At 44.3% G+C, this 21,031-nt stretch overlaps 1 protein-coding gene across 2 annotated transcripts in view; it reads right to left on the bottom strand.

Annotated features, from left to right (window-relative positions):
* The window catches only part of LOC124796403 (proton-coupled amino acid transporter-like protein CG1139), a 457,844-nt gene that overhangs the window by 46,816 nt on the left and 389,997 nt on the right, over positions 1–21,031 (bottom strand). The window contains exon 1 of one of the 2 annotated variants that reach the window (XM_047260578.1): positions 13,286–13,411. The exons of the other annotated variant lie outside the window; for it this stretch is intronic. The gene's annotated coding sequence lies outside the window, so the exon portion shown is untranslated. Of the gene's footprint in view, positions 1–13,285; positions 13,412–21,031 lie in introns of those variants that run through there. 2 annotated transcript variants of the gene reach the window in all.

A 21,031-nucleotide genomic window follows, 5' to 3' on the forward strand; every position in this document is an offset into this window, starting at 1 on the left:
TCATACACTGGTTACAGACCACATACACCCCTTCATGACGATCACGTTTCCCGACGGCAGTGGCATTTTTTCAACAAAACAATGCCCCATATTACAAGGCCAGGAGTGCGATGGAGTGATTCGTGGATAACAGTGGCGAGTTATAGTTGATGTCCTGGCTCCCGCACTCGCCAGATCCGAAGCCGATCGAACACATCTGGGATGTGATTGAACGTGGCGTCACCTCTCATGTCGCTCTTTCCGGAATTAACGGGAATTAGTTGACTTGTGTGTGCAGATGTGGTGCTAACTCCAGCGATCTGCTAAGGCTTCATTGCTTCCGTGCCATGATGCATCGCCGCTGTTATCTGTGCCGAAGGTGGACATACTGGCAAATGGGTAGGTGATCATAATTATCTGGCTGATCGGTGTATTTCATTGAGTGTGGCTCAGGGGCGGGTGCATGTCTTTCAATAGGACGCCACTTCGGTCCTTGCGTGTCCCTAATTTACCTCAGTTATCGAACTGGACAAAGTGAACGTACAGTTTAAGATGGAATCTGAATCACGTTCCCTTCCTGGTGGATACTCATATCTTTGAGAAGTGAAGGCTAGATTAAAAGTAGAGTGAAAATTTCCGTTATCTGACCAGGTACGATCCCGCAACCAATCGCGTTCCAAGCAACCGCTTTACCACTCGACCATCGAGCCCTACATTTTTTAATGAATTACCGATATTTGAAAAATGAAACGAAATGAAATCATTAAGATATTTGACTTGGTTTATTAGTATCACTATGAGCAACTGCATTTTTTTGTAAAAAAAGAAGAAAAGTCTCAAATCAATATCTATACAAAAAGGTATTTCAGTTCAAGAGACTATTGCAACTATAAGCAAACATACTTGTTACTCAAATACAAGATAACAATAGGAATGTAATAATCTAGCAAATTTTGTGTATAATTAATGCTATAAAATACTGACCCGAAAAATCACCCTTAAAATAAAAGTTTCAAATAAAGCTATTAGTTTGCACCTACACGTGATACTGGTGAAGCTACTTACAATATCATCAAAACTTAGTTGTCCTAAACATCACTTTCAATCATATACGTATATAAAGTGTATTTCTGATAAAATGTTTTTATTTGTAACTAACAAAATAATAAGTGAAAGGGGTATTATTTACATAGGTAAACGTAAGAAAAGTTACTCTTTATGAGGAGTTTTTAAAATAGTTTACATAGTTATTCTCGAAGAGTTCAGCAAAGAGTTATATATACTCTTTCGCTTACGCCATAGTCCCACAGCGATCGCAGGGTCGGCGTGGTTACAACGGATTTGGCAGTGTTAGGGATGGCCAGATGCCCTTCCTACTGCCACCGCGTACTCCCCAGGACAGGATCAGTGTACCCCAACTGTCTGCGTCTAGTGTAAACCTTGAAACAGTGCGAACGTGTTTCAGATGAATGCGACGCGTGTAACTGAGGCGGAACGTGGGGACCAGCCCGGTATTCACCTAGCGGGAAAACCGCCTAAAAACCACATCCAGGCTGGCTGGCACACCGGCCCTCGTCGTTAATCCGCCGGGCGTTAGCGCGCTCGCTACCCTAGTGAGTCAAAGAGTTATATATATATATAATATTCTATCATGCAGCTGACTAAATAGAACATTTTATCTATCATGCAGCTGACGAGTTTAAAAAAAAATGTGTATACATCAGTTTAATTCAGATTTCTATAAATTTTGGTTAGAGAGCTAGAAATATTAAAACTTTTAGTAGTGGGTGCAACATACTGTATATAGTTGGCTGTGCTCAGATGGGTGTTCTGATGGCTAAATGTTCACTTCAGTGGGGTGTTCAAACAAGTGCTCATTTTCCTGAATGCACAACTCAATGCGCCTTCTCAACGACCTACGGACTAGAAGTAAAGTTGTTGATGTCACGGAGAGACAAGCTTCTTCAGTGCACTGTTTGCTAGTAACTCCTCGAACAACATGACGTTGACCAAAAATGTATGAAATAACATCATCGCAGGAGACGAGAAATGAATTTACAGCTTTGATATTCGGAAAGAGGTCCATTTTTTCAGTGGCTGGCAAGAAAGACTTTCACTTCAAAAATAGCACAACAGTCCTTTTTTCGAAAGCAGTGAAATTTTCCATTTCAAATTTTTCCCTAAAGGTCAAATGATCAATCGTCATTATGTAAAGTGTTTTTAAGAGGATGAACCAGAAAATTCACAAATGTAGATCTCGTTTGTAGCAAGATATTAATTGCAAGAGTTTTGAAGAGGTTGTACCAGAAAATTCGCAGACGTAGGCCACAGTTATTGCAAGATAACTCATGTATCCCTAATAATGATAACGTGCCAGCTTGCTTTACTCTATAAAGTCGTGGGATTTGTGGCAAAAATCTTGTGACTTTTCAGCTCTCCCCCTCCCCCCCTTTTCCCTTCTCTCCTGCGCTAAATTTTTGGCCGACATTGCTCCAGTTGAGTTTTTCTTCTTTCGGTCGAGAAAGAAGGCCATTTATCATCGTTCAAGACATTAAACAGAATTCGTATCCGGCACTGAAATCCAATAGAAGGTTTCCGGGACATCGTGTTGAAATGACAACACTGCATGGACAAGTCTGAGTAGAGGAGGGGGAAACGTTAATGGGCACAAGACTAAGTAAACTCACCGAAAAAATGTTACTCAATCCAATAAAAGAGCACACTGGTCGTTTTGAAGGCTGTAGAATTGGTACAAGGTAATCACTAAAGGTAGTGAAGAGTTGTCTGTCTGCGTAGCAGTCGGCTGTATGGGCTCAGCCGCAGTAATATGAGTTGACATGGAGTCGTGACAGAATGGCAGAAAGGAACTGTCCTGTTTGGACGTACTTATTACCACACTGTGAATTAAATTACCCGATTAGTTGGAATATCAACATGGACTGTCCGACAGTTCTACAGGGAATGTACCAGTAACAACCGCCGAAAGAAGATCCTAAATGACAAGGGCCCGAGACGGGTGCCTTTTCAATGACAGTCGTTTTCAAACCCGACAGACATGGGGGCATCTAACCTTTTTGCAGCTGAAGACTGCGAAGGACGTTCGGAATACACATTTGGAATCAGATGCCTCGCGTGAGGTCGTTGTTCGCACAACACATAAAGCTGCACCTTTACCGTGGGCCAAACAACACAGAAACTGGGCAGTAGCTGAATGGAGGCACGTAATGTGGTCCGATCCTCATGCCCTTCCAGACACACATCGAGGGACGCTTATCGGCTGAGGGTGACACGGCGGTCGGTCGGTACCGTTGGGCCTTCCGAGACCTGCTCGGACGGAGTGTGGTCCTGTGAGGTGTAAATTTGCCTTTTTGAAATGATGCAACCGATGAAGTACATTGTCAGCCCAATGAGGCGTGTGTGGAGGATGGTGCTGAGGCCAGAGGTTCCTCGATGTTGTGGGGGTGTTTTCTGTAACATGCCTTGAACACATTCAGGTTATCGAGAATATAAAGAAGAATGTTCAACATTCTCGGTGTTCAAGTATTGTCCTTTCATCTGCTATTTCATGATGATTGCGTCGTTCACACAAATGTCCTCCAAGATGACAAAAGTCTACTCTATCACCCTCTCGCATCTAGACTGGCTTGCTAAATCATCCGATATTAAACCCATAGGGAATATCAGGGGCTGTCTGGAACAGCGGATGAAAAGCAGACACCTCGAAATTAGTCCTCCAACACCGGTTCCCGTGAGATCATCGAAGTTAAGCGCTGTCGGACGTGGTCGGCACTTGGATGGGTGACCATCCAGGCCGGCATGCGCTGTTGCCATTTTTCGTGGTGCACTCAGCCTCATGATGCCAATTGAGGAGCTACTCGACCGAATAGTAGCGGCTTCGGTCAAGAGTACCATCATAACGACTGGGAGAGCGGTGTGCTGATCCCACGGCCCCCCCCCCCCTATCCGCATCCTCCACTGAGGATGACACGGCGGTCGGATGGTCCCGGTAGGCCACTCGTGGCCCTTAAGACGGAGTGCTTTGTTGTGATATAGTATACTGCGACCTCTTGAGGAAAATGCGTAATAAACACTCTCATTTAGAAGAATGCTTGACGCAGCCTCGACCACCCATTGTCGTCGCTCCGCTGGACACGCTCCACCTGTAACCCTGAAGACAGCGGACCTCTGTTTCGACGGGCCCAGATGACCCCGTTGATGGCCTGTCACGCATCGGCGCATCCCTGTGCTTCCTGTCCGCGTCCTCGCTCTCCAAGGCCATACTCTAGCGGAAGCAACAATAGGCAGACCTCGCGGTGAACTCCGAGTGTGTGACCCGCAGCTGATTGATATTGCAGATGCGGCACCTCGCGGCTCAGCTCTGACGCGCGGTACGAAGGACGTGTCCCTCACTTCTTTGGTAACGACGCCGTATAACAGCATTTATCAGCAGACCGAGTCTCACCGTACGGCTGTGGAATACTTACGACGAGCTAATTCCGTGGTACCCAGCCTCGTCCCCGGCTCTGATGACCTCTACGTCGACGGGAAGTAAACTTTAACCTTTACTCGTTTTCTTGTAATGTTCTACACCGGAAAATTTATTGCCCTGCATTCCTTCTCGTGTAACGCAAAGATATTGCAGTTGCTGTAGCTTCGTCACGTCAACACATCACGTCCGCTAGTCAGAAAGACAGTGGAAAGTATTCTATGCGATTGCAGTTTTTCTCGGCTTATTCCACTGATGAATTCCTCTCGGGTTATCAGCCGAGTGGTGGCGTCGTCTTGTAGCAACGTTTCAATGAGTTTAGTACCCATCATCTTCTGGCGATGATGATGATGATGATGGGTACGAAACTCATTGAAACGTTGCGACAAGACGATGCCACCACTTGGTTGATAGCCCGAGAGGAATTCATCAATATTCGTATTCTTTACAAGAACTGTAATGTGACAGGAGCACAAAGCTACAGCGATGCTTTAGGTGATGGAATAAGCATGTAAGGATAGTGGTAGGGAAGGCGAATGTTCGACCTCGGTTTATTGGGAGAATTTTAGGAAAGTGTGGTTCACCTGTAAGGCAAACCGCATATAGGGCACTAGCGCTACTGCTTCTTGAGTACAGCTCTAGCGTTTGTGATCCCCCCCGCCAGGCCTGATTAGAACACTACCCTGGAGCACTTCAGACTCGTTCTGTTAGGTTTCTTACCGGTAGATTCGATCATCAAGCAACCCGCTAGGGTTGCCGAGAGCGCTAAAGCGCTGCTTCCTGGATCGAATCCGCCCGGCGGATTAATGACGAGGGCCGGTGTGCCGGCCAGCCTGGATGTGGTTTTTAGGCGGTTTTTCGACATCCCGCTAGGTGAATACCGGGCTGGTCCCCACGTTCCACCTTAGTTAACGCGTCACAGACATTTGAAACATGTTCGCACTATTTCACGATTTACACTAGATGCAGACAGCTGGGGTACACTGATTCCATCCCTGGGGGTACTTGGTGGTGGCAGGAAGGCATCCGGCCACCCCTAAAACTAACCTTGCCAAATCCATTCTAACCACGCCGACACTGCGATCGCTGCGGGACTATGGCGTAAGCGAAAGAAAGAAAGTAGATTCGACCATCAAGCGAGTGTTACAGAGATGCTTCGGGACCTCATATGGGAATCACTGGAGAAAAGGAGATGTTCTTTTCGATTATCGCTGTTGAGAAAATGTAGAGAACCGGTATTTAAGGCTGACTGCAGAACGAATCTACTGCCGCTAACGTGCATTTCGCATAAGGACCACGAAGATATGTTTAGAGAGATTAGAGCTCGTATGGAGCCATAGAGACAGTCGCTTTTTACTTAGTTCTATTTACGAGTGGAAAAGCAGAGGAAATGACTACTAGTGGTACGGGGTACCCTCCGCCGCGCGCCGTACGGTGGCTTCGGAGTATATATGTAGATGTTGCGAAAGCTATGTTTAAGTACCACGTAGAGCGTGATGAATGAAAAACATTTCCAGTATTAATTCTCGTTGTTCTTAAAGGAAGCAATATTCGACAGAACTATTAAATACAGCTGAGCCACACAATTTCACTCAGGCGCTTGCCGGCCGAAGTGGCCGTGCGGTTAAAGGCGCTGCAGTCTGGAACCGCAAGACCGCTACGGTCGCAGGTTCGAATCCTGCCTCGGGCATGGATGTTTGTGATGTCCTTAGGTTAGTTAGGTTTAACTAGTTCTAAGTTCTAGGGGACTAATGACCTCAGCAGTTGAGTCCCATAGTGCTCAGAGCCATTTGAACCATTTTTTGAACCAATTTCACTCAGATATTCAAGTATTTTCAGCAGTATTTAAAAACAATTATGAGTACATAATAGTTGAAAGCATTATATGCTTTTAAGTGCGTTGAGGAACTACTTCTGGTATTTTCCACTGCGATCTCCTGACGTGTTGTGTGCAGAATTTGTTTACACTGTATAATACTGCCTCATATTTTTCAACGAATCGAATAGCGTACTTTGTGTAAATCTAAGGCACTGTCCGTGCCGATTGGGCCGAAACTTGAGTCTGCACTCTTGGAAACTTTCTGCCAGATTAAAACTGTGTGCCGGACCATGACTCGAACTTAGGACCTTTGCATCCGTCACTAACTCATATCCAATCTCCCAAACTTCACTGAAGTTCTTCAGCACCTTGCGGGGTTAACACTCCTGGAAGAATGGATATTTCGGAGGCGTTGCTCAGCCACATCCTAGGCGACTGTTCCCAGAGCGAATTTTCACTGTGCGCTGATTTGAAAGCTGGCGGATTGAAACCCTATGCCGGATCGGGACTCAAACACAAAAGTCCCAGATTTGAGTCTCGGTCTGGCATATAGTTTTAATGTACCAGGAAGTTTCAAACCAGCATATACTCCACAGCAGAGTGAAAACTCATTCTGGGAACACTATGATAAATTTTGGACGCGGCTTCTTGAGACCACAACAAGACATACGCTGAAACCCCTTCGTATATGAAATATTAATGTTGACCATCTTAAAAAATCATTACGTGGGAGGCACGAAACAACTGTTAATAATGTTCTCTATTTGCTTCTATGTATCCGCTCTGTGCTATAACATTTGTATGGCGGTTTAAATCCCTAGGACTACAATTCATGCCGGCCGGGGTGGCCGAGCGGTTCTAGGCGCTACCGCTACCGTCGCAGGTTCGAGTCCTGCCTCGGGCATGGCTGTGTGTGGTGTCCTTAGGTTAGTTAGGTTTAGGTAGTTCTAAGTTCTAGGGTTCCAGTTGCACTGTTTGAGCCTGCTTCGCGGACTTACTACTAAGTTGTCACTCGTTCCTCTTCTCCGGGTTTGAGTCCTGGTTCGGCAGACAGTTTTGAAGTTTGAGGTAATGAATCACATAGACAGTTATATTAAACACATCTACATTTTAGCGTGAGATGCAAGATTAACGACGCCCCTTGATGTTTTCTACTTACTTGCTTAATAACTTCGAGAAAAGAAACACGTTTTAAAACAAAGGGGGGCGAGCCAGTAATAAAACTTCCAATCTTAAGATTTCCTGTGTGCATCTTCATATTTTCTCGGCGCAGTGATTGTTCCATAAAATTTCAGGCGTGCAGCCGCATAAATTTCACTTCTTCTTCTGATATTGCGACTGTATACCTTCCAGCCATCGTTCAGCCAGATTTCCTGTTTAGCTCTTAGCTGGTTTATCACCTAGCCAATTTATTCTGTGCAGCGTAGTCTAATTTCGTCAGTACTAGTCATTAAGATTAGTTCGCAAACATTGCTCAAAGTAACAGAAAAACAAGTAGATGTAAACGAGTGGAAATACAGTTGTAATTTTTTCGTGTGAGAACTGTAGCTCCACGGCTATTAGAATAAATTAACCCGCAGATGTGAAATTCAAATCATGAGAGCGACTGAATGAAACGGAAGCATGGCTGTTAGGCACAATTTCCCAGCGGTTTAGCTCTGCGTTTTATTCCCAGATTAATTTCACAGTACTTACAATCTATTGCACAGATAAGAGACGGTGATATATTTGAGGCTTTGAAGGATCAACGAAAATCCCTACTATCAATAGCTGTTTACTCTGCACTTTCTTAATACTTGCACTTAACAAACATTCGACTGTGTAAAATATGTTAATAGTGCAATGATCAGGCTAATGCTAGGGAAGGCTCACGAGAGGATAAGTGAACGGTTTGGGCAGTACACTTGTGACGAGAACAGCACAGTTCGCATTAGTCCTAAAGAAATTTCGTGAAATTATCCAGTGGTTTTCGAAATCGCCAGTTCAGGTGGCATCATCTGCGAATAGATTCTCTTATGTTCACTATATATGGTCTATGACTCTGTGTGAACAGTTAAAACACTTGTATCTTGATAGTGAGGAGCAGTATTCAAAACAATAATTTAGGTGTGCAACGGACTTCCCATCTCATTTGAGGAAAATGTTGATACGGTTCCTTACAAGACAAAATGGTTCAAGTGGCTCTGAGCACTAAGGGACTTAGCTTCTGAGGTCATCTGTCCCCTAGAACTTAGAACTACTTAAACCTAACTAAGCTAAGGACATCACACACATCCATACCCGAGGCAGGATTCGAGCCTGCTACCGTATCGGTCGCGCGGTTCCATACTGTAGCGCCTAGAACCGCTCGGCTACACCGGCCGACTTTTACAAGACAATTCCTATTGCTGCCACTATCCTCATTCATTCCAAGCAAGTATTCCGTTTCCAGTGACCTCGATCTTGGTTTGCGAGACGTTTAAAGCAAATTATTATGTCTTATGTGAACATAACGACAAACGTTCAGAAGGTGTTGACTGAACGTTAAATGCGGACTACATCGTGATCTACGTTTGCTCGTCATTGAGTAGCTACATTTCTTTACTTTGTGATTCATCTTCACTTTTCTTGTTCTTTTTTTTAATTTTATCGCAAAAATTATTTTCTTGTGTGGTTCCGGTAAGGCGGAGTGCTTGCACATTTTTCAGTAGACCCTTGCGGCTTGAAACATAGTTGATTCATGTTGTAGCTCCGTAACATAACTTTTTTTACTGTGTGATTATTGGCCCGATGCCTAACCTTCATCCTGGATAATGTGGATTTCTTTTAGGGTTTACCGCGATACGAGAGTCGGCTTCTCCACGTCTTTTCAGCCTTCTTTGCCCTACTATCGAAGAATGTAGTGTCAAAGGAGAAGAACTCTGATTGATGATAGGATAGCGGCAGTGGTCATGTTGCATAATTAGTCCTATCACCAAATATAGCAGCAGATTATTTGATGTCATGTGAGTACTTTATTTCTTCGTGTCTAAATCAGGAATCGAATGAAAATGTATTCTGGGGAGTATCACACAGCCAAGGATACGTGCAGATCTCAAGACATTCTGGAGCACTCGCAACAGGCGACGATACTTCGCTGTGCAAGGGTTCGCGGCCCACGTTCTGAAGAGCCACCATAAGTAACTGCAGGCTCTGAATAACGCTGTACTATTCAACGTGACCTTCCTTCCCGTGTATTTCTCAGTTATTTATTTTTAATTTCCACGATACTGTTTTGTTCGCTGTGTATAGTAGCTCTGGTTTTGAATATTTGTAATGATTAGCAGCTTGCAGTACCTATTCATAAAAACAAGTAACGTCTATGTGTCCTTTTCACCCAAGTATGTTGCAACACAACTGACTCCTGACGTCCCAAGATTGTACAGTCTCGCATCTTCTCAGCACTAGTGAACCTGACGTATAAATCGACTGCTATTGACAGTCACTTTTTGTATCTGGAATCGCCGGCCGCTGTGGTCGAGCGGTTCTAGGCGCTTCAGTCTGGAACCGCGCGACCGCTACGGTCGCAGGTTCGAATCCTGCCTCGGGCATGGATGTGTGTGATGTCCTTAGGTTAGTTAGGTTTAATTAGTTCTAAGTTCTAGGCGACTGATGACCTCAGACGTTAAGTCGCATAGTGCTCAGAGCCATTTGAACCATTTTCGTATCTGGAATTCTGCTGCTATGTTAAAGTGAAAGTGCAACTAGAGGGACGGCTAACTACATGTATTCAGTATCCACGTTTATCAGAGAGGTATTTACATTTGTAATCTTGAAGTACGAAGGCTATCATAAAAATGCGTAGCAAATGAATAAATTTAATCAGATTAAAATAACAGGCGTTCTGTTATTCCAAATTATTGCGCCGACCACATCGTCATTAGCGACCGAGCAAAAGCTTGGGTTGGCACAATATCAGCGATGTCCGTTCTGAAATCTCTGCATTTGGCTTATGCGATTTACAGGGCTCGCATGAAACCTACAGTAAATCTGAGTGACTGAAATGGAAACTGAACCACCGCGTTCCGAGTACGAATCCAGAGTCGTAACCACTTTACCACCTTGCTCGGTTACTTGTAGGAAAAGTGCAAATTTTAGCGGCTTAAATAACGCGATACGCAGTAATTAGGCTTTATATATGAACGGATGCATTCTGCAATTATTTCAAAAGGAATTTCTTTAACGACCTTCGTAGGGATCATTCGAGTGGAGCTCTGGCCCTGAAAAGACAGAAGGAAGGAATTGGCCGTTTACCTTCCCTGTTCAAAGAATGATATCTACGTTCACACGAAAATCATGGGAAATAGAAATGAGGATTATCTTACGAGGATCTGAACCGAATCCTCTCGTAAATGAGTCATGAGCATTGGCCAATACACCGTTGCTTTCGGTAGTCGCAATTATTTTTTTCTGTGGCAGTCTACACTGTTGACTTTTGTTCTGTTTTATTACACTCTCTCAGTTGTAAATAAATTGCTATTTACACTTGTGCAGGTCCCAGAATGCTGGACTAGACCATGAACTAATAATCAGAGCTATAGACAACACAATTGTTAGTACAAAACTTATTTGTAGTTTAAACGTCATTTTAGATTTTGGTTCTCTGATATTACGTCGTTGTAGAAACAGTTACAGAAATGTGAACACGTGTTCATGCCAGGAAAAAACATATATTTGTAGCGAATCCTTCATCCAAACAGGTTTCAACCGATTGTACCATTTTACAGTACATTCTTATTTTTATTGGATACCTTAATTAATACTCATTTTGTACGACATTCGCTACGGTCGCAGGTTCGAATCCTGCCTCGGGCATGGATGTGTGTGGTGTCCTTAGATTAGTTAGATTTAAGTAGTTCTAAGTTCTAGGGGACTGATGACCTCAGAAGTCAAGTCCCATAGTGCTCAGAGCCATTTGAACCATTTGTACGACACTGATTAGATTTGCGTGGACAGCACGGCAGCGGCACACGTGTATTGACGTCATCTATACGTATTATAAATTAAAGTCCCCCTTCGCGTTTTCTGTCTGTATATGAACGCTAATCTCAGGCAGTACTCTTGGGATTTTGATACGGCTTCCTTTGATAGATTGATTCACGAGAGAATCATACGGCCTGCGATACTTAACGCTGCCCGTCGCTAGTAAATACAGTTTCTATGAATGTAGTACTTCAAAGATTCGAGTGTTATTGGTAGTAGACATTTGCAACGTTGTAGTCGCTTCCTCTCCACGTGAAGAACATATGCACGAAGAGAATAATATCAGAAGAAATAGTGGCACACTGCCTAGCCAAAGCTAATGAACTGTTTTACGAAAAAATAAAATATCAATTGAGGTATGCAGTACAATTAATGATAATGGAACAAATGTCGCAAACCCGTTTTGTCATCGATTCGAGAAAGTTTTGTGTTTTAAGTTATCAATGTATTCACTTTAAAAATGATTCTTTTATGTTTCAGGTGCAGACGAGACCGTGCTCTCGAAACACAAAGTGTTTTATCTGGTTGAGCCAAATTTTATATTTTAGTAATATTTCACAATCAGACCCTTACCTCCATGTCACAGATTGCCTGACTAGAACACGAACTAATAATCAGAGCTATAAGCAACACAAGTTTTAGTAAAAGAAGTAAGTTTTAGTTTAAATATAATTTTAGATTCTGGTTCTGTGAAATTACATTCTTGCAGAAACAGTTACAGCAAGGTGTTCGTGTGTGCATGCCAGAAAAACATGTACATTTTTAGCGAATCCGTTATCGAAACGTGTTTAAACTGATCGTGCCATTTTTCAGTAGGTTCTCATTTTTATTGAATACCTTAATTATTGCTCCTGTTGTACAACATTGATTGGACCGGGCTGGATAGCATGGCTGCAGCCACACATGTATTGGGATAATCTACACGTACTATAAATTAGAATCCCCCTTCACCGAGCGAGGTGGCGCAGTGGTTAGACACTGGACTCGCATTCGGGAGGACGACGGTTCAATCCCGCGTCCGGCCATCCTGATTTAGGTTTTCCGTGATTTCCCTAAATCGCTCCAGGCAAATGCGGGGATGGTTCCTTTCAAAGGGCACGGCCGACTTCCTTCCCCGTCCTTCCCTAATCCGATGAGACCGATGACCTCGCTGTCTGGTCTCCTTCCCCGAAAACAACCAACAACCAATCCCCCTTCGCGTTTTTAAGTCTGTATGTGAACGCCAATCTCAGGAAGTTCTGTAGGGATTTTGATAGAATTTCCTTTGTTGTTGTTGTTGTGGTCTTCAGTCCTGAGATTGGTTTGATGCAGCTCTCCATGCTACTCTATCCTGTGCAAGCTTCTTCATCTCCCAGTACTTACTGCAACCTACGTCCTTCTGAATCTGCTTAGTGTATTCATCTCTTGGTCTCCCTCTATGATTTTTACTCTCCACACTGCCCTCCAATGCTAATTTGTGATCCCTTGATGCCTCAGAACATGTCCTACCAACCGGTCCCTTCTTCTTGTCAAGTTGTGCCACAAACTCCTCTTCTCCCCAATTCTATTCAATACCTCCTCATTTCCTTTAATAGACCGATTTCCTTTAATAGACCGATTCATGAGGAAGGTTTATTTACATAATTTATGACCATTACGCTAGACAAACCGTACGGTCTGAGATACTTAATGCTCGCTGGTAAATACTGCTTTTATGGAACTAGAACTTAAAAGATATCAAATTTGGAAGATCCAGTTTTTATAATTAATTTTAGTTCACTCGTTACGTTCATAAAACTGGCTACAGGGGAATCACAGTCACGTACAAGAAGCGAATTTCCTTCCCTCTATTTTGTATTTCTGGCATTGTGACCGAATGCCTTACCCGACTTCTTCCCACAGTTTTCGGGGAGCACCCTCACTCCGCTGTAATGAGTCACATTGTTGGCACTGGACTCACGTACACAGATTCCCCTGGATACGGCACCGGTGCAGGGATCTCCTCGCGTTCTCCGACTCACCTGCTGTCGCTCCCGTGGCTGACTGGTCCTGGATGAATGGCAGCGCCGGCAGTGATAAGTAAGCACTTGGGCCACGTCCTCCGGATGTGCAGGCGTCGCGGCGGAGAGCGGGACTGTGCCGGCCAGCGTCCGTCGCCGCTATTAAGCGCGGCGGCTACCTTACGCGCCCACCCACCCCCCACCACCTGCGATATCGCCCGTGACGCGGTGGCCGGCGATCGCCCGCGTCTCTGGCGCGCGAGGTGGCCCTCTACCTGGAAGAGTCACCGCGAGGAACTTTCCGCTTTCGCAGTTTCCTGCGCTTCGCCAAGGCTGCGGATGCTCGCTTCCTGAGTGCGCGGGGGTCGCGGGATTAACTAGGGTCACGGCCCGCGAGCGAAAACCATTCGTTGTGTGTTCTTTTCTCTACGTAGAAGTACCTCTTTCAAGGACCGATCACGCACATTCGCAACGATTCACCACAACATGAAGACCGGCAGTAATTCGCGACGTTTGTACGTGTACTGCGAAAGCAAGCTGATGCTTTATGGCGCAACATACACTACTGACCATTAAAATTGCTACACCAAGAAGAAATGCAGATGATAAACGGGTATTCATTGGACAAATACATTATACTAGAACTGACATGTGATTATATTTTCACGCCATTTGGGTGCATACATCCAGAATAACCACCTCTGGCCGTAATAACGGCCTTGATACGCCTGGGCATTGAGTCAAACAGAGCCTGGATGGCGTGTACAGGTACAGCTGCCTATGCAGCTTCAACACGATACCACTGTTCATCAAGAGTATTGTGACGAGCCAGTTGCTCGGCCACCATTGACCAGACGTTTTCAGTTGGTGAGAGATCTGGAGAATGTGCTGGCCAGGGCAGCAGTCGAATATTTTCTGTACCCAGAAAGGCCCGTACAGGACCTACAACATGCGGTCGTGCATTATCCTGCTGAAATGTAGGGTTTCGCAGGGCTCGAATGAAAGATAGAGCCACGGGCCGTAACACATCTGAAATGTAACGTCCACTGTTCAAAGTGCCGTCAGTGCGAACAACAGATGACCGAAACGTGTAACCAATGGCACCCCACCATCACGCCAGTATGGCGATGACGAATACACGCTTCCAATGTGCGTTCACCGCAATGTCGCCAAACACAGATGTGACCATCATGATGCTGTAAACAGAAGCTGGATTCATCCGAAAAAATGACGTTATGCCATTCGTGCACCCAGGTTCGTCGTTGAGTACACCACCGCAGGCGCTCTTCTCTGTGATGCAGCGTCATGGGTAACCGCAGCCATGGTCTCCGAGCTGATAGTCCATGCCGCTGCAAACGTCGTCGAACTGTTCGTGCAGATGGTTGTTGTCTTGCAAACGTCCCCATCTGTTTATGGAGACGTGGCTGCACGATCCGTTACAGCCATGCGCCTAAGATGCCTGCCATCTCGACTGCTATTGATACGAGGCCGTTGGGATCCAGCACGGCGTTCCGTATTACCCTCCTGAACCCACCGATTCCATATTCTGCTAACAGTCATTGGATCTCGACCAACGCGAGCAGCAATGTCGCGATACGATAAACCGCAATCGCGATAGGCTGCAAGCCGACCTTTATCAAAGTCGGAAACGTGATGGTACGCATTTCTCCTCCTTACACGAGGCATCACAACAACGTTTCACCAGGCAACGCCGGTCAACTGCTGTTTGTATGAGGAATCTGTTGGAAACTTTCCTCATGTCAGCACGTTGTAGGTGTCGCCACCGGCGCCAACCTTGTGTGAATGCTCTGAAAAGCTAATCATTTGCATATCACAGCATCTTCTTCCTGTCGGTTAAATTTCGCGTCTGTAGCATGTCATCTTCGTGGTGTAGCAATTTTAATGGCCAGTAGTGTAACACTGAGTTGGATAGCGATATTCATATATACAGATAGCAGTAGCATTGCATACACAGCGTATAAAGGGGCAATGAATAAGCGGAGCTGTTATTTGTTCTCAGATGAAAAGGCGGAAAGATTTACGGCGTGATTATGGGCGCACGGTGGGAATTAAAAGAATTTCGGAAATCGTTAGGGAATTCAATATTCCAAGATCCACGGAGTTACGAGTGTGCCGAAACACCATATTTTAGGCATTACCTCTCACCACGGACAACGCAGTGGCCGACGGCCCTCACTTAACGACCGAGAGCGAATGGGTGAAATAATCGAGAAATCGATATTGGACGTACGACGAACGTATCCGTTCGGACAGTGCAACGCATTTTGGGGTTAAGGCAGCAAAACATCGACGCGAGTGCCTTTGCTAACAGCACGACATCGACTGCAGCGCCTTTTTCTAGGCTCGTGACCATGTCGGTTGGACCCTAAACGACTGGAAAACCGTGGCGTTGTCAGATGAGTTTCTGTTTCAGTTGGTAAGAGCTGATGGTAGGCATTGAGTATGGTGCAGACCCCACGAAGCCATCTACATCTATGTGATTACTCTGCTATTCACAATAAAGTGCCTTGCAGAGGTTTCAATGAACCACCTTCATGCTGTCTCTCTACCATTCCACTCTCGAACGGCACGTGGAAAAACGAGCACTTAAATTTTTCTGTGCGAGCCCTGATTTCTCTTATTTTATCGTGATGATCATTTCTTTCTATGTAGGTGGGTGCAAATCAGAATGTTTTCGCAATCGGAGGAGAAAACTGGTAATTGAAATTTCATGAGAAGATCCCGTCGCAACGAAAAACGCCTTTGTTTTAGTGATTGCCACTCCAATTCACGTATCATGTCTGCGACACTATCTCCCCTATTTCGCGATAATACAAAACGAGCTGCCCTTCTTTGTGCTTTTTCGATGTCATCCGTCAGTCCCACCTGATGCGGATCCCACACCGCACAGCAATACTCCAGAATAGGGCGGACAAGCGTAGTGTAAGCAGTGTCTTTGGTAGACCTGTTACACCTTCTAAGTTTTCTGCCAATGAATCGCAATCTTTGGTTTGCTCTACCCACAATATTATCTATGTGATCGTTCCAGTTCAGGTTATTTGTTATTGTAATCCCTAAGTATTTAGTTGAATTTACAGCCCTCATATTTGTGTGACTTATCGCGTAATCGAAATTTAGCTGATTTCTTTTAGTACTCATGTGAATAACTTCACACTTTTCTTTAGTCAGGGTCAATTGCCACTTTTCGCACCATACAGATATCTTATCTAAATCATTTTGCAAGTCGTTTTGATCATCTGATGACTTTACAAGACGGTAAATGGCACCATCATCTGCAAACAATTTAAGACGGCTACTCAGATTGTCTCCTATGTCCTTAATATAGATGAGGAACAATAGAGGGCCTAGAGCACTTCCTTGGGGAACACCGATTATTACTTCTGTTTACGCAAGTTGTCAGCAAGGCACTGTGCAAGCTAGTGGTGGCTTTGTAATAGCGTGGGCTCTGTTACATGCTAAGGACTGGGCCTTGTGATCCAACTGAACCGATCACTGACTGGTAACGGTTATTTTCGGCTGCTTAGAGACCATTTGCAGTTATTCATGGACTTAATGTTCCCAAACATCGATGAAATTTTCACAGATCACAACGTTCCATGTCACTGGACCACAGTTGTTCGCGATTGGTTTGAAGAACTTTTCCGACGCTTCAGGCGAATGATTTGGCCTCCCAGATCGTCCGACATGAATCTCAATCGAACATTTATGAGACATAATCGAAAGCACAGTTCGTGCACAGAATCCTGCACCGGCAACACGTTCGTAATTATGGATGGCTATAAAGGCAGCATGGCTCATTATTTTTGCAAGTGACTTCCAGTGACTTGTTGAGTCGATGCCACTTTGTCTTGCTGCACTAAGCCGGGCAGAAGGAGGTGTGACAGGATATTAGGAGGTATCCCATGACTTTCGTCACCTTGTACGTCGCATATCTCCACCGTCTTCTCCTGTTATATTCGCAAATTGTAGAAAATGAGAAGACTATAGCTGACGCACTGGCAGCCATGGGCTGGATTATATCCTTTTATTACATAAGCTTGACTTCATTCTTTTATGGGACTCGCGTAATGCGCAGCGCACTAGCTTTCTAGACAAGGAGGTGGGCCAGACTGGGATACCCGCACGGCGGATTAGCGACACTGGCCACTATGGTTTTAGGCGGTTTGTGGAAAACTGGAACCGCGTTCCACTGTATGGTTTGGAAACGAGTGCCTACTACCCTACTTCCGGCCGTCGCCGTCCCTAGAGTATCAGATTCATTTTCTACTATAGGCTTAATTCGTGTCTCTATGACCACAAGGATGTAGATATGAAGCGATGGTGGATTAAGGATAAAATGGGGTAGCACAGGTCTACTGAAATAACAGTCGACTGCAGACTGTTTTAAACAGACACACTGTCAGAAGATATGCAAGACCCTCAAGGAATGTATTCTGTGGCACGTGGGGCTGTAGTGTTAGTGGTTCATTTACCACGATCGTCGGTGGGAGTCCTCTCCGTGCACCCACTGTTTTGGCTCTGCAGGCAGTAGCTATGCTAAGTTTAGAGGTGAACAGTGCTAGCAACCTTCATTCTAGGATACAAACATGCTCCATCGACGACTATGTACACCTCTTGAACAGCTTCAGACATTTGAACAGGGTCGCATTGTGGTCTTGGAGGAAGCTGGATGGACGAATCGGCGGATTGCTGCACATGGTGGGCACAGCATATCGATGATATGTAGCTGCTTTCAGCTGCTAGACTGACAAAGAACACTACAGGAACAGGGTTGGGAAGTCATTCCACCCCCATCTTATTCACCTGCTATTGCGCCCTCAGATTTTCATCTTTTCCACCGTCTGTCGAAGAACCTTCAACGGGCATCCTCTCCGAATGAAAATGCGCGCTCTGTTTATGGCTCGACGAGTTCTTCGCCTCAAAACCGTATGATTTCTCCATTCCGCGGAATCGAAAAGTTACCCCAGCGTTAGCAGACTTTGTAAATTTGAAGAAGAATGTGTTATTGATGACGAAAGTCTGTTATTTGTATCTATTGTGTTTATTAGACTTATGAAAAAACTCTACAGACCTATGCACCAATCATAGCAAATGAAATTGACTGATGTTAATCGTGGAATCAACAATGTTAACACATTTCAAAATAAACTTCATTGAAATCAATTTTATTTTTAAGGAAGAAAATTTGTTACAAATGAGAAAGAAATTATAGTGGAAACTATACGAGACGGTTTGGCTCTTTATAAAGGCAGAATGCTTGGCATTGCATCTTATCTGTGCTCGTTGCTATTTGACGTCAACGGCGGCTGGTTGATGCTGGAGGCATAAGTTTTATAGCCCCATCAGTCATGAAATTGCCTCGGATTCGTTCTATTGCTGAGAGTATGATTCCCCAGGTGGTGATGTTATACTCCGTATCATTTCTTTGCTCTTAGGACAGTTACACGTTGTTATTTCTGTTCACATCCAAGTTCGAATGAGTGGGATTACGACGTTCCTTACACACACGATTCTGTGATCAATGTCCCGTAAATAATTTTAAAAGAGTATAAAATTCAGTTTGACTCGCCGATCGCGAAACTACGGCCCATCCGCTTTTAGCAATCATGAATTCACCCTTCTCACGTATTAACGAGTTTGAAAGCTTCCGCGGCGATAGTCAATGTTTCAACACGTGCGGCAGCTCGTTGAGATCAGTATTTTAAAGTTCATTAATTCGTGGAACTCAGTTAAGTGCAAACAGTTCGGCTCTAACCACGACAATCTCTGTCCATTCGCGGGTACATTGTCGTTGCTCTTCATAGTACTTCAAAAAGTTCGCAGTATTCAGTCCTACGTTTTCTTTCAAGACATTCACGTCGAAATTAGATTCTAACTGTGACCGCAAAATAAGAACGCAGCCATAAATTTTGATGTGTTTCTGTCTCGCACGATTACGGAACGTACACGCCTCAATCACCACAGCACATCATTTGACTGACACCGTTCGACTGCAACTATCGATATCGCTCTCCCATCGTAATTCATATAACAGTTTTGCCTATTACGTATAGTATTACACAGCGTATTTCACAAATGTGGAAGAAGATCAGGCATACGCTGAAATTTCTGCATATTCAATTAAAAAGAAATTCATATAGTAGTATAAATAAAGCAAAAAATATATATTTCGTACTATAGAACAAAACTAAAATATTCTAAACCGTCGGAGATATACTTACAGAGTAAATTAGTAAGCAAAAGAGAAGAAATGAAAAAAAATTGTCTTCCGTCATTAGCAATATCCTCACAGCCGGGCAAATAAAATTTTCACAAGTAATTTGTTGCTTGACTCTCACTGAAACGTGTGCTTTGCGTATTTCAACCCACTCCTCTCTACGCTACACAATACTTCTCTTATTGCGTCTGGAATTGCGTTTGGGTTAACCATCTTAATGACGCTATTGCGCTGCCAGAACGATTCCGCGTGACGTAAAGTGCAGTTCTTCTTTGAATGGTCTTCAATTACTCCATCGCTGTAACGGTGCCTCAAATGGAGGTACTTCTAATATCCATCTCGATCTACTGTCGTTGACTCTGAGAGACAGACTAATTTACATGTCTGCCCTGCAAATCATCGCAAACGTGTGGCAGAGGGTAGGTTGTGTTGTAATATCAACGAAACGTCCCGTAGCCGTTGGAGGAGATTATGTTTTCAGTACGGTTAATGTGCGTAATCTTTTTTTGTCCATTGATAAATAGTGAGGCTGTGAGACAAGGAAAGAGGAGTCAAGCAAGGAGGTTCTGTAACACCAAAACTATTCCCAGCGGCTCTGGAAACAAAGTAATAACATTGTATTTAAAATGCCATTGTGAGAGACAAAAAAATGCGTTTCGAAATTTGCTGAGGAAACCGGATAACCGTAAAAACTATAAAAGAAACATCATAACGTTCTTATTTCTAGCTTACCCAGAGAGTATCCCCCTTCCAAAGGTACGTTTACATTGCTATTACAAAAGAAAATTCCGTTAGCGCCATACGGAACACATTTCGTCACAATATTGCGCACTGGGTTCTACCCGTGAGAGAAAGCCGTGCATCATAGCACAGTGATCTCAGTAAGACTCCGTTAAGTCTCTACTTCTGACCGTAGAGACACCTCGAACATGTCGTCTTCATCGTCTTTGTTTATTGTTGACCCCTGCATTACTTTTCTCGTAAGTGGAACAACGAACGGATTGTGGTGGTCGTCGCCCAGCACCGGATTTTCCCTGTACACCTATTTCTTGCAGAATACTAACTGGTTTTCCACTATTCCCGCACTTTCTATATCTTCGCAGAATCAGACACCTTTCTGCTGCGTCATTACCACTTATTGGTTATGCACGTTGATACGCCAAAGAGACTCAAAGGAATTACAATCGGTAACATACTTGAGCTCAATGCCGTGTCCCATACAGAACATAATCAGAAGACTGATCGCGGACAATATTTTGCAGGAAGATCTGCAGAGGATAAATGTTAGGCAGTTGAACGTCAATATGGAAGGTGTTGCAGAAAGACACACGGCAGACCACAAATTTCTCGATAAATCAATGAAAACATTAAAAACTGTAAAATACGAGAGACTAATCAAGCCTAACGACCTTTGGTGGAAAGACCATATAAAAGAAGTTGTACGACGGGCATTCATTGCAAAAAGGCCCTGTAACTCCTGTTTAGCCCATTCTTCAGTACTTGTAGTCAATCTTGGACCCTATCCAGGC

Source organism: Schistocerca piceifrons, chromosome 4 (assembly GCF_021461385.2).
Source record: "Schistocerca piceifrons isolate TAMUIC-IGC-003096 chromosome 4, iqSchPice1.1, whole genome shotgun sequence".
Lineage (NCBI taxonomy): Eukaryota > Metazoa > Arthropoda > Insecta > Orthoptera > Acrididae > Schistocerca > Schistocerca piceifrons.